This window comes from Sciurus carolinensis, chromosome 6 (genome assembly GCF_902686445.1).
Source record: "Sciurus carolinensis chromosome 6, mSciCar1.2, whole genome shotgun sequence".
NCBI lineage: Eukaryota > Metazoa > Chordata > Mammalia > Rodentia > Sciuridae > Sciurus > Sciurus carolinensis.
The window spans coordinates 50,072,814-50,088,603 of record NC_062218.1 but is presented as its reverse complement, the minus strand read 5'-3'; the positions used below and the strand labels follow the sequence as shown (position 1 = coordinate 50,088,603).

Below are 15,790 nucleotides of genomic sequence, written 5' to 3'. Positions count from 1 at the left end.
TCATTTATCCACCAAGCAGGACTTTTAATCCAAACCTTTTCCTTCTACTTGGACAGGATTTTGTACACACATGTATACTTAAAGCTCAAAAACTAAACCGTTGTTGCTGATCAAAATAAACAAAAACCAAAACAAAACAGCAATCATACTTGGTCCTAGATAAATAAAAGAAAGAAAGAGAGAGCGAGAAAAAGAAAAAGGAGCTGTCCAACCCTGGGGACTAGAGCTAGTTTGATTGCACAAGAACATAATCAGAGTCAGGAACACAATGGTGGATACAGTCCCAAAGGAAATCAAGATTAAGATGCACACTTTGGCCTCTTCCTACAAGCGCCAACCTCCCAAGCCCAAGGGTCATTTTGTTTGACAATGTCACATCGATTCACATTTTACAATGCGCTCTTAACTTCAGAATCTTAATGTGCTGGTTGGAATTAACTGCATCTTTGGAGAAGAGTCTGATTTTTACTGTGTTCCCCTTTCTAATTTGTTGGAGGCACTGGCAAGACGTTTTGTTACTCTGCTGAATGGAAACCCAGGAAGAAATAAATTTTATCCATACACACACACACACACACACACAAATACACATGTATTCTACATACATACACACAAGCACATATGTGTATGTGGATTCCTGAAAAGCTTCCCAGAAATGAGATCTCCCATGTGCCATGAAGGAAATCATAATGGGCCAAATGCTCTGTCCCATTCTTAGAAGAAAAACAGAGTTCAGGCCACCAGGAAGCTACAGGAAAGACGGGGAAGGCTTCAGAAGAGTCCGTGAACCTGTGGGAGTTGTGGGCAGAGAAGAAAACTCAGACAGTGTCAGGCCCTCAGCTCCACTCTGTGGTGGGACTCAGGAATCTGGACATATTTTCAAATGTCCTGATGGTGGCAAGGGACAGAGTAGGGTGAAGGGAGGAATAGCCTGCCATGCTGATAATCCTCCCAGGGCAATCCGGAAGGAGATACCCCAGTGCCACAAATTCTACATCCTGATTCTTCAGTGCCACCTTTGCCAGACGCATCACACCAGAAGTAAGAACCATCTTCATTTTAAGGAACATCCTTCTCAGAGAGGTTAAGTGACTGGTCTGTGATCTCACAGCGATGAAGAGTCTTCAACAGAAAGAAGTCCAGCCTGTTCTGATCCAGATTGGCATATGATCTTTTCTCCCCATTTCAGGAGCAGGGTTTTCAGCAGGTATGTGGCTGTGCCCATGAGCCCTGTCCTCTGGGCTATGGGCAGGACACTGGGTTCAAACCTCCTGTAGGAGACCGATCTCACTTGGTACCTTCAAGCCAGGATTGCATCTTGCCCATCTCTGGAATGCCACCCGACTGACCAGTCATCATGGAACCTACTCCTGGATGCCAACATCACCAGCAAACACTTACTTCCCCGGAGAGAGGTGGGAGGGCTGAGATTGACGGGCCAAGTGTGGATGCCAATTAGAGTATTTTTAATGTTATGAGAATGATAATGAAAACTCTTTGAGGACAGAAGTTGTATTTTAATGGCCTCGTGTATTGAGAAAAATTCTCTGAGTAAAGTTACTGTAAAATAATAAAAATGGGGCTGGGGTTGTGGCTCAGTGGTAGGGCACTTGCCTAGCATGTGTGAAGCACTGGGTTTGATCCTCAGCACCACATAAAAATAAATAAATTAAACAAAGGTATTGTGTCCATCTACAACTAAAAAAAAGTGTATAATATGTCCAAATACATTCTACTGTCATGTATATCTAAGAAGGATAAAAATTTTAAATAAAAAAAATAATAAAATTGATGACAAAGAAACATATCCCAAGGCAGGTGGAGATTCAGGTGGCATTAAGGAGAGCTGTGGGTGTTGGAGCAACTCAGACCCGATAGAAGTTTGTCGGTTGAGGTGGAGAAGATTTAGAAATATGCAGGGCACCAACCAGAAATTTGATCTACACTGGAGTCCAGGAGGGGAAGCTTCCGGGGAGGCAGAGGGTCAGGACGGCACAAAAATGGCTGCTCAGGAAACACTGGGCGACTGAGGCAGCTCCTCTACCCACAAGTCAACAGGAAACAGAGCCCGGGTATCAGACAGGGGAGGTTCTTACCCCTCCATAGCCAAAGGTCAAATGCAGAGACATGGTGGGAAGATGTAGAGGAAGCTGTGGACTCATTCACTCAACTTCTATTCCAAAAACCTCCAGGGACCTTCTGGGCTGCCCACACAAGAAATGAGTAATGAAGCGAAAGCTTCCGTTGTTCCTTTGCAGCCAGGGTTCCTCCACCCAGATGTTCACTCTGGAGCCCAGGTAAGTGGGTGAGGGGCAGGGCACGAGCTCTTGACTCTGCTGGCCCAGATTATGGAGAAACTGACCCTGCAGTGAACGTGGGGACTTGGTATTGCCAGGCACATCAGAGATAGGGTCAATCTGAGAACAGGAATCATTTCAAAAGCTCCAACTCGAGCTGCATGTCCAGCCTTTCCAAAACTCTGTAGGCCAATTATACCTGACTCACAATCCCCTCCTGTTTCAAAGAGCTGCAGTGACTCCTGTCATCTCCGCCAGCACAGGTAGTGGCAGACCTGGCCACTGGACACCCAAATGGATCATGTTCGAATCTCCACCTATGTGACAAAATTATTTTCAGTGATAATCAGTAATTATTCTTCTTCTCACTATTCATTCATTACCTTTCAAAACAATAATTTTTTTAAAAAATTTAATTTTTAAGATATTATTCAAATTTGGGCAACCAGTTCACATATAAATTAAATTTGCATTCACTAAGTTTTAAACACAAATTTAAATTTGTGACATGGAATGACAGAATTGAATTGAGATTTTGTCTTCTGGCTTTGCAATCACAGTGCCACCATCCTTTATCAATTGTTGAAATGCCAACATACCTAGTGCCACAGGGGCTGCAGGCACATGCCAGGCCTGATGCCAGCTTGAACCATCTAGAACTGCTCTTCCTCACTGGGAGTTCTAATTAACTTTCACATAGAAAATATTTATTGAAGGATAAGTAATAAAATGTGCATGCCTGAGTGTCTGCATGCACATGCATATGCACATGTGTATATCTGAATATGCATATATATTAACATGTATATAAACATATATACGTATATAATTAAAATTCAACAGTCACTGCAGCAATTGTTTAGAAAGTGAACCAAAAAAAGATGTGGGGGGAAGATTCTTTTATCACTGACATTGTTTAGAATTGCTGGCCTGGGGATAATAAAAAGCAGACTGACTTACAGTCGATTTTATTATTGGTTTTAAATCCTCTGCAGACGATGCAGTCCTGGCCAGCATGCACCAGGCAAGACACTCCTAGCGCCCGGCCTCTGGCGCTGTGGAACCCCCAGCTGGGCCTGAGCTCACTCCAAACCTAAGAGGAAATGGTGAGGTGACCTGAGACACCAGGTTCCACCACATTCCAGGTGACTCAGCCTAATCCCCTCGTGATTCCGCAGACTCCCCAACACTGATGAAGCATAAAGACCCCCTCACACTTGCCTTTGGTGGTGAGGAACTGAGAAAAAGCTCCAAGCTGCTGAAGCCACGATGCCGAATTTTCAGGGGTGGAGTGACTCACCCACCCCACGTGATGGAAATGTGCGCTTCAGCACAATTCAAAGTCATTTCATGTCATGAGGGCACCCACAAATAGTTGAAGCTGAAAATGTTAATTCTGCCAGTGCCAAAATTCTACCTTCACTTACACCCTTGGAGCCCTCCAGGCCCAAGGAACTGCTAGAGAGAAGGCCTCCAGCAGAGGCAGGCTGCCCGGCAAGGCCAAGACACAGGGCACAGCCTGCAGTCACAGAGTCTTCTCTCTCCTCCCCTCTGAGCCCTGGCTGCTTTGAAACATCAAAGTTTTTTGAAGGACAAAAGCCAAATTGCTGTCTGTTGTTCCTCAAAGTACCCAGTGGGAAGGTTAATTCCCTAGCTCTGGGGTAGTCAAGCTCATCCTTTCTATTCTAGATGAGGAGCTTTTAACATAAAGGTACAGACTCACAGAGGGAGGCTAAAAACAAAGCAATTTTTTTTTTTAACACTGGTTTCCAAGATGTCATTGGAACCTAGGAGAATGTTTCCCTCAATAAATAGAAAAGTAGTACTCACCATCACCTGGGAGAGAGCATTGCACACTGGGGACAAGACGCAGGGTGGGCAGCATCTAACTGACACACATGGAGCCTCAGAAGACCATGACCTTCCTCTAAAGAACAGCAGGCCAGATGTCTATGAGCAGCTCCCAAAGATTTTCCCAGCAGTAAGGGTTGTGTGCCAGTCTTCCTTGACTGCCACCAGTACCCCATTCTACAGGACCAGTGCCTGTCATCCTGCCCTTACATTGAGTGGTCAGGAAGGAGGGGTCCAGCAGTTAACCTCATGGCTCATGCATAGGTGTGTGGGAGTAGGAGGACATGTGTTGCTAATACAGCACTGGCATCTAAAGAGATCGCTGTATTACTGTCAAGTGACGTCAGGCAGCCTTATATCTAAGGACTATGGGCCTTAATTACTCCAGGAAACAGCCTGGTAGCCGAACAAAGAAAGGATTGTTACAAAGGCCCCTTTGTTGAAAGGGCCTTTGTCCCAGGGAGGGGATGGCTCCTGGCACCCCTTACCAGTCACCAACCCAGCATGGGGAGGTCATACAAGTCTAACCAACCCTCGGGTATTTCAGAAGACCTATCATCAAGTCCCAGCTGGCTCTGGTTTGCTGGCTGTGGGATCCAGTGTAAATCACATATCCATTCAAAGCCCCCATTTCCTTCTCTATAAAATGAAGATAATGGATGTGAATTTCACCCGTCTTTCCCCAGTGCCCAGGCAGAACACCCCAGGGCTGCTGGAAGTGTAGGGCGCCCTTGACCTGAACACTTGCACTACTGAGCAGTATGTATGCCCAACTCCCGCAGGCAAAATCAATGTGCCCCACCCTTGGTCATCCCACATATAGTAAACACACATGTAATAAGAAAAGGAATGTGTTTGTGCTGGATATTTCTCCTCTTTCCTTTCCAAGACCCAAACACCCTGTCAGAAGTGAGAGGCAGAAACTCACCTCCCACCTGGAAGGCCAACAAGGACAACTGCTCCTTCCCCTCACTGTCCAGAGACAGAGAAGCAGGCTGGACCTATGCTCAGCCAAGCGAAGGCTCCCATCCTGAACTTGGAATCGGGCATGAGACAGAGGCTCCTGGTGATGCTGGTGGAGTAGAGAGTCCCAGGCAATGAGGAGGGCCTTGGGCGCAGTCCTCACAGCCTGTTCTGTGGGACCTGGTGGGGGATGGACTATTGCTTCCCAAACCCTTGCTGCCTTTTCTGAGCTTGTTTCTCCAACCTCCTGCCAATTCTGTAAGCTACAGAATCACCTTCCAGTACATTCCTTTTCTGCTTAAGTGACCCAGCCTTGGAGTCTATTGTTTGCAATCAAGCGTTCTGCTTGATACTGTGAAAGATACAGTCAGGGAAGAAGTCACCCAAGATCCACAGAATTTTTTTTTAACACGTGCTTATTCAAATATATGTATTGCAGCTTTACTTAAAACTGTGAAAACTGGAAAGAGCTTATAGCTTATAGTAGTGACATGGTTAAATGAACTCTGATTCCTTTACTTGAAATAAGTAATCATCAGAGTAATGGGTATGAAGATGATGGGGTGACAAGAGAGGCCCTCGTGGGGTAGACTGAGGAGTGGAAACAAGACAAGAAATTGTATGCATAAGATATTTTACCCTCCACCCACCCAGCTAAACCCGGCCAAAAATAAGTTCCCTAAGGAGCTAGACTTTTTATCTTTCTTGTTCAGGGTCTCAGCTAGCCCCTGGCAACAGTAGGCACTCAACAAATATTTATGGCATGAATGAATGAATAGATATACTATACACAGGGAAGATGTAGGGAAACACCTTTAAACACTATTCATGACTATTACGGGTTAGTCAGAGTTTCTAAAGTCCTTGTCTTCTTTTCTCCATTTCCAGCTTTTTTTGTCATGCACTTTAATTCATTTTCCTGAGAAGAAAAAAAAAAAAGTTTTTCTTAGTCCAAACCTCTGGTAGGTGACCCATCTTCCCCTAATGTTTATGTACCCTCTCCAGAGACCTAAGATGCAACCAAGCAGGGTGATAAGGGGAAAGGAACATTTGCTCCCCTTGCCAAGTGGAAATGCTCAGCCAGAGCAATCCATTAAGAAGCCTGGCTCTGCTGTGGAGTAAACACCGCCTTCCTGTGGGCAGCGAGTGCCAAGTGACCTTCACAGCCCACAGCTGGAGCCTGCTGCAAGGGAATCAGTCTGGGGTGATGCAGCATCAGCAGGTGCCCAGGTCAAGTCAAAGGCCACCTGGCCCTCCCGTCACCTCTGCTTGTCATCACTGGCTTTGTCACTAGTCCACGCACACCAGTCTGAATAATGGCAGATTTCATAGCCAGAAGGAATTCAAAGGAATTGACTGCCCCATCGGATTGGCATTCAGCTGAGGCAGCCACCAGCTTAGCAAGTGGGACCCTGTCCCACCTCTGAATGACTAAGCAGGGACATGGAGGAGTCAGCACTCTGCTGAAGTCAGGAGGTCGGCTTCCGGCAGCCCTGAACTCTCACAGCAGGAGAGGAAAGAGGATTTTAACCAGCCATGTGAGCCATAAGGAAATGAAATCTGTCGACTGTGGACACCTGCTAAGACCACCATCTCCAGATCACCACCAGCTTACACTCACTGTTATACATCCACCCGCTCTCTTTCTCTGTCTCCATAAACACACACACGCACACACAAACACACACACATTTTCATAATGAAAAAATCAATAAATTATGCAAAGGAAAACACTGAATGTACAGAAAAGGGTCGCCCAAAAAGCATACACCTGAAAGGCTCCTATTCTAACTTCATGCCCTCTTCTTCCCTGCAGCCATCACTTCCCTTCTCCTGTCAAAACAAGCTCTGTCCTGGCTTCATTCAACCCAGGGCTACCAGACCCAGGATCTAGGGCACACCCTGTGGCATGTTTTCCTTTTTGCAAATGGGTGCCCACAGTGTAATGCTGGCTAGTGGCAGCCCCTGGGAAACTCTGTTCCCAGTCCCGCAAAGTCTCTTCTCCAAGTTCAGAAAGTGCCCCTCCTTCAAATTCTGGGTCCTCCTCCAAGCTGCTGAGGTGACCACACCAGAGGTCTGTGTTCAGCTCTGCTGACCCTCCTCTAAGTAGCCAGTGTCTAACAACCCTGACCTTTGCCTTTGCCTCCTCAGTCTGGAGTGGTAGCTGCTTCCACAGTATTCCTCTGAAATACCTCAGGATTCTTTTTCAGCCTTTTTGATCTGCTAATATTGGTTTAATTAATTCCCTTTATTAAATTCTCTCTGTTAAAATAGCTATCATGATCAACTCCTTACTTTAATAATGTTTACGTGATCAAAAGACTTTTTGGAGTAGCATTAATAGTTTTGGTTTCCTTGGTTAGTTTTAATGTATTCAATTTAAATCAATACTCGTTTTATTTTCCAATGATGCTTTAAGTTTAAAATCATCATATTTGTGTGTCTTCCTGATCGAACTCTTACCGATATCAGAAAAACTAATAGGAAAAAAAAAATGTGTCAAGTTCAATCTGCTCATGAAAACAGGTTTCTGGGGCTTTGATGGAGTGATCCACCTCCTCCTCACCCAAGGTGGGGAAGAGCTTTTCATCTGTCATGTTCAAATGATACTTCTCAAGGAACTGTGTTCAAGACCTAATTGGAAGTTACCACCCACTAAGCTGTTCGAGTCATTGACCATTTCTCACTTAGATTCCAAGGAGTTTTATGTACAGTTAAACAGAAAAGGGACATGTGTCCTTTAAATAGCCAGGGGTTCCAGAAGAAAGGAAAGAAAAAAAATCTGAAGAAAGAGGGTCTCAGTGAGAAAAACAAGACCCAACTGGAGAAGAGAATGCCACAGAACAAATACACAGAAGGAGTTAAGCAACCCAACTCTTCCTAAAGACCAAAGGGAGGCCACCACACTGAAAGTCAGGAGAGGGAGGACTATTAAAATCACAGGTGGTTGCAATAACCACATGTACATTCAGTGCTGAATTTCCAATCCCTATCTCCTTACTTTGGGAGCAATTAGTCTCGGGTGAAAAATTGCACTTGCAGCTAATTGCACCTGCAATTACCTACTTCCGGGTGCAATTAGCCACTTGAACCTAATTCTGAGTGTGCAAGTGTTTAATTGCATATGTGAGGAGGTGATTCCAGACACAGTTAGTTGTGCCCTCAGTCTTTGCACCTGCAACTAATTGTGACTAATAAAACAAGTCTTCATACAAGTCAGGTTGAAGGCACATATGGTGACCCTGTTTGGGGAACCAAGAATTGGATTGGTTGGACTGATAGATGTACAAGTGTACTAATGGGAACAAAGGGACAAATCGTTAAAATTGTCATTCTTTGGAAGTATGATAACATTATCCACATCCCCTTCATACCGTCATGTTCCTCCTGGGCTATGGAATTTCAAGTCAGCTGATTAAAGGCAGTACCCTACCTTGACTGACACAAATATTTACAAAGAGAGCAGTAACGCTTCTGCTGACATTGAGGAACAACCATAAGGTGAAGGTCAGAACTACATTGTGGTCAAATCCCCATTTTTTGTTTTAACTCTGATGAGAGAGGTCGAAACACTCAAGTATCAGGTATTTATTGAATGCCTATGTACTAAGTCATATAGCAAATCCAGAGATCAATAGACATGGCTTCTGCCTTCAATTTCCTGTCAGTTCCACAAATAATTATTGAAATCCTACCATCTGCTTAGCGTGTCAAAGTGTTCATGAGTTTATTGAGAAAATCCATTTATTCTATCTTTCTACAAATATTTATATATCAAGCCCTCATAGAAGCCAGATTTAAGTTGAGAAGATAGATGTTAAATAACTATTTACTCAATTAATGTCCTCACTTCAGGGTCTATGAGAGTGCATGAGTAAGGCCTGCCCTGGGCTGAATGTTTAGGTAAGAATTCTCCAAAGAATTTATGCCTGAGCTGAGATTTAAGATATAGCTAGAAAGAAGACTAGGGAGAGAAGGCCCTAGGTGGAGGGAAGAAAGATGCAAAGGCTCTGAGACAGAGGAAGACGCCAGCACTGAAAACAGGAAGGCCGGAGTTGCTGGAGCAGAGGAAGAGGGAGAAGGGGTGAAGTTCATGTAATGAGCAGAGGGGGTCCTCCAAAGTACCCAAAACTTGCCCCAGGAGAGAACTGACGACCCCCTTGGGAATGAAGGGCATCACGCGGTCTATCAACAGTAGCCAAGTGGGAATCCTGATGTGAGATATTTTTGCCTCTCTTGTTCTTATCTCACCAATACCCACCTGGACCCTGGAAAAGCTGGAGAGAGATGAAATAGAGGGAAGACCAAATGGCAAACTAATCTATCCTTCCCAAATGCACAATCCTGACCTAAGCTTTAGCTTTAGCTTAGGTCAGTAACTTTGATTTGGAGGTGAGATTGAAGTTTTCCAATAAACTAGACTGGAACTTTAATATTTGAAACTAAATCTCATTATCAAAATTGTTCTGATAGCTGGGAGCAATCCAGAAGGTTCTGGATCAATGTGTGAGTCGTTTCTTAAGGACAGGACATAGGAAACCACCTGAGCATGCTTGAAGGCTAAGTGGGAGAAACATTCAGTAAGAGAGGAAGGATGCACATAACCCTCCAGAACTGAGGTCAGAAAAGGCAGGAAAGTTCCACAGAGATAAGAAGAACCCGATGATTTGGATGGAGACGAGGGACCAGGCACTGTAAGAGGAGAACACAGAGAACACCAGCGATGGAAGCCATTCTCTACGGGTGGGAAGACTCAAGAGACTGACCTGGCTAGAATACTGGTGTGAGGTGTGAGGACTGGAGTTGGGTAGGACATGGGCTAAATCCCAGTGGAAGGGACCCTCAAAAGACTAGCAATGGGAGTTAGGAATCTTGGGTCTTGAACCAGGCTGCTCTTCCAGCAGCAAAATGATTTGGTTTCAGCCTAAAGTGAAGGGTTCATGTGAAGCGCTCCCATCCAGGACTGAAATCGTGTCTTGTTTCCTCTCTTTCCTCTCTGTACACAGTCTGGCGGGGGGTGGGAAGTCATCATGGTGAGGACATTCCCAGTTCCTTCCTGCCATGCCTGGCCAAGATGGGACCTTGTGGGTTGTCAAGTTTTGGAGGGAGAGTAGTAAAATCTCCTCTTTTTCTACATCTCTCCTTTGGCCTAAACCGGATGGACCCCATCATTCAGCAACTCCTTCTTCAACACCCAGGAGGACCAAGTTCACAGCATCCCCAGAGTCAGGTTAAGGCCATGCTGCTGACGTCTCCACAAGATGCCCCTCTAACATTCCACACCCTCTTCACTCATTCTCCCCTCCCAATTCTTGAGTCTAAAAGTAAAAGACCCTGAGACAGTGAAGGTACAGGCTGGCAAGAAGTCTGTGTCCCTCCTGGGAACAGGTGCATAAGGGCTGTATCTGACCTCAGCACAGGCGGGAGAGAGACCCTGGCTGGGTGAAGCCTCTGAATGTGGGCATCACTGGTCACTGCAGTGCAGCCTTGCCCACCTTAACATGTTCATGCCCACTCCAGCATCCCTGACCTTCTCACTGCCTCCCTCTGCACTCTTCCCGCAACTCCTTGGCTTCTGGCATCTTCTCTCAGCAGAGTATTCCCAGTTTCAGCAGAGGTTGGGGAAGAAGGCCCTCCCCAGGGACTACTCTGCGCTTTCTCCTCAGGCATGCAGAACATGGTCACTTGCCCTGGCTGCTCCTGCTTCCTGGAGTCTCTTCCTCCACATGTTCTCTCAGGTGGCTTCTCCTGGGCAGAACTGACCCTTTGCAGAGAAGCTGCTGCCACCCACGCACAGCCACTCGCCATCATACCACTCTCCTCTGCTGCCTTTGAAATGTTCCTCAACTCGTGAAACTCTTCTCCTTTCCTGTCTTTCTCCTTGCAGGCTGTCCCACGCAGGAGAACAAGAGTTGGGTTCTGTGTGTTGGTGTTCCTTTAGTGCCAGTAAATGCTCTCAACTTCTCAATAAGTGATGGGTGAATGAATGAATGAACGAGCGAGTGAGTGAATGTTAATATTCCTACCTCCAGGTCATCCAGTCCCTTTACAGATGAGAGAATTGACCCTTTCCCCAGAAAAGAGGAAACAGAAAAGCAGCAGAGGCAACTCCACTATGCTGGAATGCTGAACTTGGATGTGATTTATTCAAATTAAAACTCTGGGGGAATTGTTTCAGAGGGATCCATAAAACAAATGTCATTTTCACCTGGAGAACTCACCCAACCTTCTAACCAATTTCAAATATAGTTCTTTAATGCAGATTTGACAAATTTGAAATCTCTTACACAAAGTCATTTATCATCTAATGTGTGCCTGCCCTACGCCACAGTTTAAGTTATAGCTTTTTAATGGGGTAAAACATTTCTATAAAATCATCAAAATACCTTAAACCAAAACTGCCTATAAGAAATTGATGAGTTTCAAGCATTGATTCAGCCCCCGGAAACATCACCCTTGCCATTGGCACCATGGGTACTTCTAATAAAAGCAGCTAAGGAGGTATAATGAATATCTAATGAACCATTTTGTATGTCAATGTGGTTTCTCAAACTGGAAATAAATCAATGAGCCTTACAAAATGCATATTTTAGTGGTATATTCATAAACAATAATCTTGTTTTTCTATCACGACTCGAGTGTCATTCTCTTTATAACAAAACTGAAGAATTTATTATGTACATCCACAGCCCAGAGCTTCAAGGGGGAGGGCGACCTAGTCCATGTGTGATTTTTCCAACGTCCTTGTGTAGGAGGCTTCGAGGGTCAGAGGTGAACCGAAGCATTTCCTATCTAGTAGCAAACATAGGGCATGAGAATCCTAACTCATGAACAATGTCACGGAAACATCCATAAATATCCACCGGGAGAAGCTTCGATCAAGTGCTGTGGGCTAAGTGAAGGAGGACACCATGATGATCCCGTCTCCGGGCACCGTAACTGACCCTCTGGGCCAGGTCCGCCAGAGGCAGCCTTGCGTCACAGGACTGGAACAAGCTCCTCTGGTAATGGTCTAGTGTGTTCACCTAGCTCCTGCCAAGGTTCACAGCTGTGCTGTCCCACCCACTTCCTTAACTGGAAATGGGGTAGTTGCTTCCCCTCCTGTTTGCGCAGACCCTATGACCCAAAGCTGCCTCTCTATCTCTGTGACTTCCCTTCTAGAAGCCAAATATAACCATCCCTTTCCCGGCTCACAAAAATTCCAGTCAGACTGCTATACGCAGTGACAGACGTCCAGAGAGCATCTCACCAGCTCAGCCCACAGCCAAAAATAACAGCCACTTGGTTAGTATAGGCTGGAGATTTTTTTTTTTTATTTCCTATTGTTGTGACTTTGTTGGGACTTACTTTTTTGGTTTGGTTTTGTTTTTGTCTTTGGAAAGTAAACTGAGTAAATGAAGACAGTTGCTGCATCAACTTCCCACATTAGGCCCAGGGGTTTAGTTTAGCCAGAGTGGGTCATGACCAGGAAGGTAGTCACCCCTTAAGTCTCCTCTGAGGCCTACACAAAAGGAGAGGCAGGCAAGTATTTCTCTTCACCCCTTGAGTCTCCCCTGAGGCCTACATAAAAGGAGAGGCAGGCAAGTATTTCTCCTCCCCACTCTGTCAAGCACTGCTTCCTGCATGGCCAAGGTCATGCTGGGACCTAACCAGCAGGCTCCTCCCTCAGTCTAGCTGCAGGAAGTCTGGAGGAGGCTCCACTGCAGGCCAGGTGGGGACCTTCCTATGCCTATACCCATGATGCACCTGGGCTGCAGACAGACCTCGAGCCCCCAAACTGTCAGTTTAGTGTAAGGACTCAAATGACTTAAATCATTAATTTATTTCTTTAAAAGTAGACAGTGTTCAACAACAACCAAGCCCACTTTTGATCTGCTTCATGTCACACAAGGCTCTTGTCAACCCTGTCTTTTTGCAGGCCAACACACACATCTTATTAAGTCTTACCTAGCGGGTGACATTAAAATGAAGCATGCTAAAGAGATGGAGGCAGGGAAAGATGATTTTTTCCATGCCCTGTTTCCAAATGCAATGAATAATAAGCAATTTTGCAAAACTATAACCTTCAATTGTTGGAACATCTTTGTACTTTTGTTCTTCAAAGGCAGAATGTTTTCTGGCATTATGTTGCCACCTGAGAAATAAAAACATTCCCTCAATTTCTCCATGTGCAAGCATATCACACAAATATATCTCATTTCTTGTCATGTTGTATGCTGTCCCAGAATCAATAAATAATTTATACATTTATCAGCTCCCCTGTAAATGTTCTCTCTCTCTCTCTCTCTCTTTCTCTCTCTCTCTCTCTCTCTCTCTCTCTCTCTCTTTCACACACACACACACACACACACACACACACACACCTATACTCTCCTATGTGCTAGTGTCAGAGATGTCTTCTATATTAACAGAAACAAGCAACCTCTTGGGTATTTCTCTACCATGAAATTAACTTTGCATCTTATCCAACAAATGAGTGAAAAGTGATAACAGGTCCCTGCTCTTTACAGGAAACTAAGTGCTAATCTGCAAAAGGCATTATGCTAAGAATTTCACAGCATATATTCTGAAATTGCTCTTCCCTAACCCCCAACCAGGAGGGTCTTTATTACTCCAGGACCACTTAGACTGTGGAGGGAACACAGTTCCCTAAGTTTCAACTCGTTCTATTTAAGTTGTTTTTTCTTTGCTTTGCCCTGGGTATTTATCACACTTGTCATTAAGAACGGCTTCTGAGCATCTAGCAGTGCCAAGCATGGCGCCAGGTGCGTGTGGTTGGCAGTCCTCACCTCCGCTGCTGTCCACAGGCTCCAACTTGGATCTAAGCATGTCATCCTTCACACCCACATGGCAGCAGCATCTTGGGGTGACACCAACATGGGGATGAGCAGCAGGCACAGACCGAGGGCAGCAGCTGCTATGGGCAAAGTCACACGACTGCACCTGGCACCTGCTTGTCTCTGTTCTGCCACCTCTCCCCACCCATCTCCCCATTTGGAAGGCTTTTGTGTTTCACTGATGTTGTGAAAGAACCACAGGAATGATAGAATCTTGGAGGAAGGGATGGTAAAGATAATCTTGTCTGACTTGCTCATTTTCAAGATAAGGAAATGGAGGCCCTGGGGGGTTAAGTTCCTCGGCCAAGCTCACACAGGTGGTTGTCGGCAGAGCAACGACCAGAAGTATGGTATTTAATTCACTTTCCAGTATTCTTGCCACTGTGTCAGTGGCTTCCTGACATTTGTTAGTATAATCCACGTGACCCACCACATATACCTACATGTAACCAACACAAACGTTTCCCAAAACAGTACTTACCTTTACTATGTGATGCACTTTTTTATTTTCTAGTATAATATGTTCATGTTAAAATATTCTGGTGCTTGCTTAGCAGCATGTACACTAAAATTGGAACAATACAAGGGAGATTAGCAGGGGCCCTGCACAAAGATAACATGCAAATTTTTTTTTGTGTGTGTGCATTTATCAAATGGTACTTTTCTTTCCAGGGATAATATTTATAGGTATCCAATTCTATGGTTTGCATTGTTCCTGATTAGACACATCTACGAATATGTGAGTAGGTGGGGGCTGGGTTAGATACAGCACAGGGAGGATGCCTTCTAGTTCTAACCTGTCACATGCCTGATCGGAAACTATCTTACTTTCTAATCTGCCCTCAATTCTGAAAGGTAGAATGGTATAGGAGAAAGAACACCAGACATAAAGTAAAGACCTGGACTCTGGGCTCAGTTCCACCAACTACTTAAATTTAGGTGAGTTTCCTCTGGGTTCTGTTATCTCATCTGCAAGATCTAGCTGTTGCTAATTGTCAAAGTTCTGAGAAGTAAATGAAATAATGCAAATTAAAGTAATAAAAAACTCTATACACAAGTCTTGTCCTAAATTAAATTAAAATTCTCACATTTCAAAGAAATACAGTGTCTCAAGATGTTTCCGGTTTCTCATCAAAACACCTGCATAATGTATCATGAATAAATTTGGTAGAAGAAAGAAAAAGTATGCCCTGAAACTGACTCGTTTTAAAATACTTTTTGCAGGTGTTCGAAGAAGAGGCATTGACCCTAAGACTTGAGGATATTCAGCCTCAAAAAAGTAGAAGATGTTGTGCCCAGAGATGATGCCATGCCCTTGAAAGGGAATCATGGTGACTCTCAACTTGAAAAACATTCAGGAAAGGTTACTTCTGGTGAGCAGAAAGGAAGAGCTGAGTGGACCTGGGAGAACAGTCTCAGGTGGTTTTGACACGCTGAGGGGTGTGGGGGCAAGTCAGGTGGAGCTACTGAAAGGGAGTTGCAGAGATGCTCAGCGTGGTTCTTGCTGCTTGTAAAGGGGCCGGGTTTGGTTTCAGGGTGTCCCTGCTTTGCACGCGTTAATTTCAACTAATAACATTTTCTTAAAAAAAAAAAATTGTGATAGAAATTAAGTGTTAAGACATTCAGAGTGCTTGCAATGACCTTGCCAGGAGTCAGAAGGGCGTTCGCCAGCTGCCAAGGCTGTGCAAAGCCGTGGAGCCTCCTTCATGTGAAGCTCTGCGTGGAGGTTTTGTGGCAGGATGGGCGGGGCATCAGGGGCTCGGTGGGCTCCTGAGGTGGGCGGGGCCGCCGTGCTGTGTTAGGCAGCCCCCAAGTTGTCAGGCAGATCCTAAGCAGGAGAAG

At 45.0% G+C, this 15,790-nt stretch overlaps 1 long non-coding RNA gene and 1 other non-coding gene across 5 annotated transcripts in view; one reads left to right on the top strand and one right to left on the bottom strand.

The window, feature by feature from the left end:
* Window positions 1–1,725: 1,725 nt before the first annotated feature.
* LOC124987499 (uncharacterized) overlaps window positions 1,726–15,790 on the bottom strand; it is a 38,772-nt gene continuing 24,707 nt past the window's right edge. The window contains exons 3-8 of one of the 4 annotated variants that reach the window (XR_007109195.1): window positions 14,430–14,513; window positions 13,059–13,245; window positions 5,925–6,030; window positions 5,077–5,220; window positions 3,258–3,390; window positions 1,726–2,614 (exon numbers count right to left, since the gene is read on the bottom strand). This is a non-coding gene — a long non-coding RNA (uncharacterized LOC124987499). The other 3 variants (XR_007109197.1, XR_007109194.1, XR_007109196.1) reach the window with 3 other exon arrangements.
* On the top strand, window positions 14,491–14,598 carry LOC124987716 (U6 spliceosomal RNA). Its single transcript, XR_007109239.1, has one exon. It is a non-coding gene; the product is annotated as a U6 spliceosomal RNA (small nuclear RNA).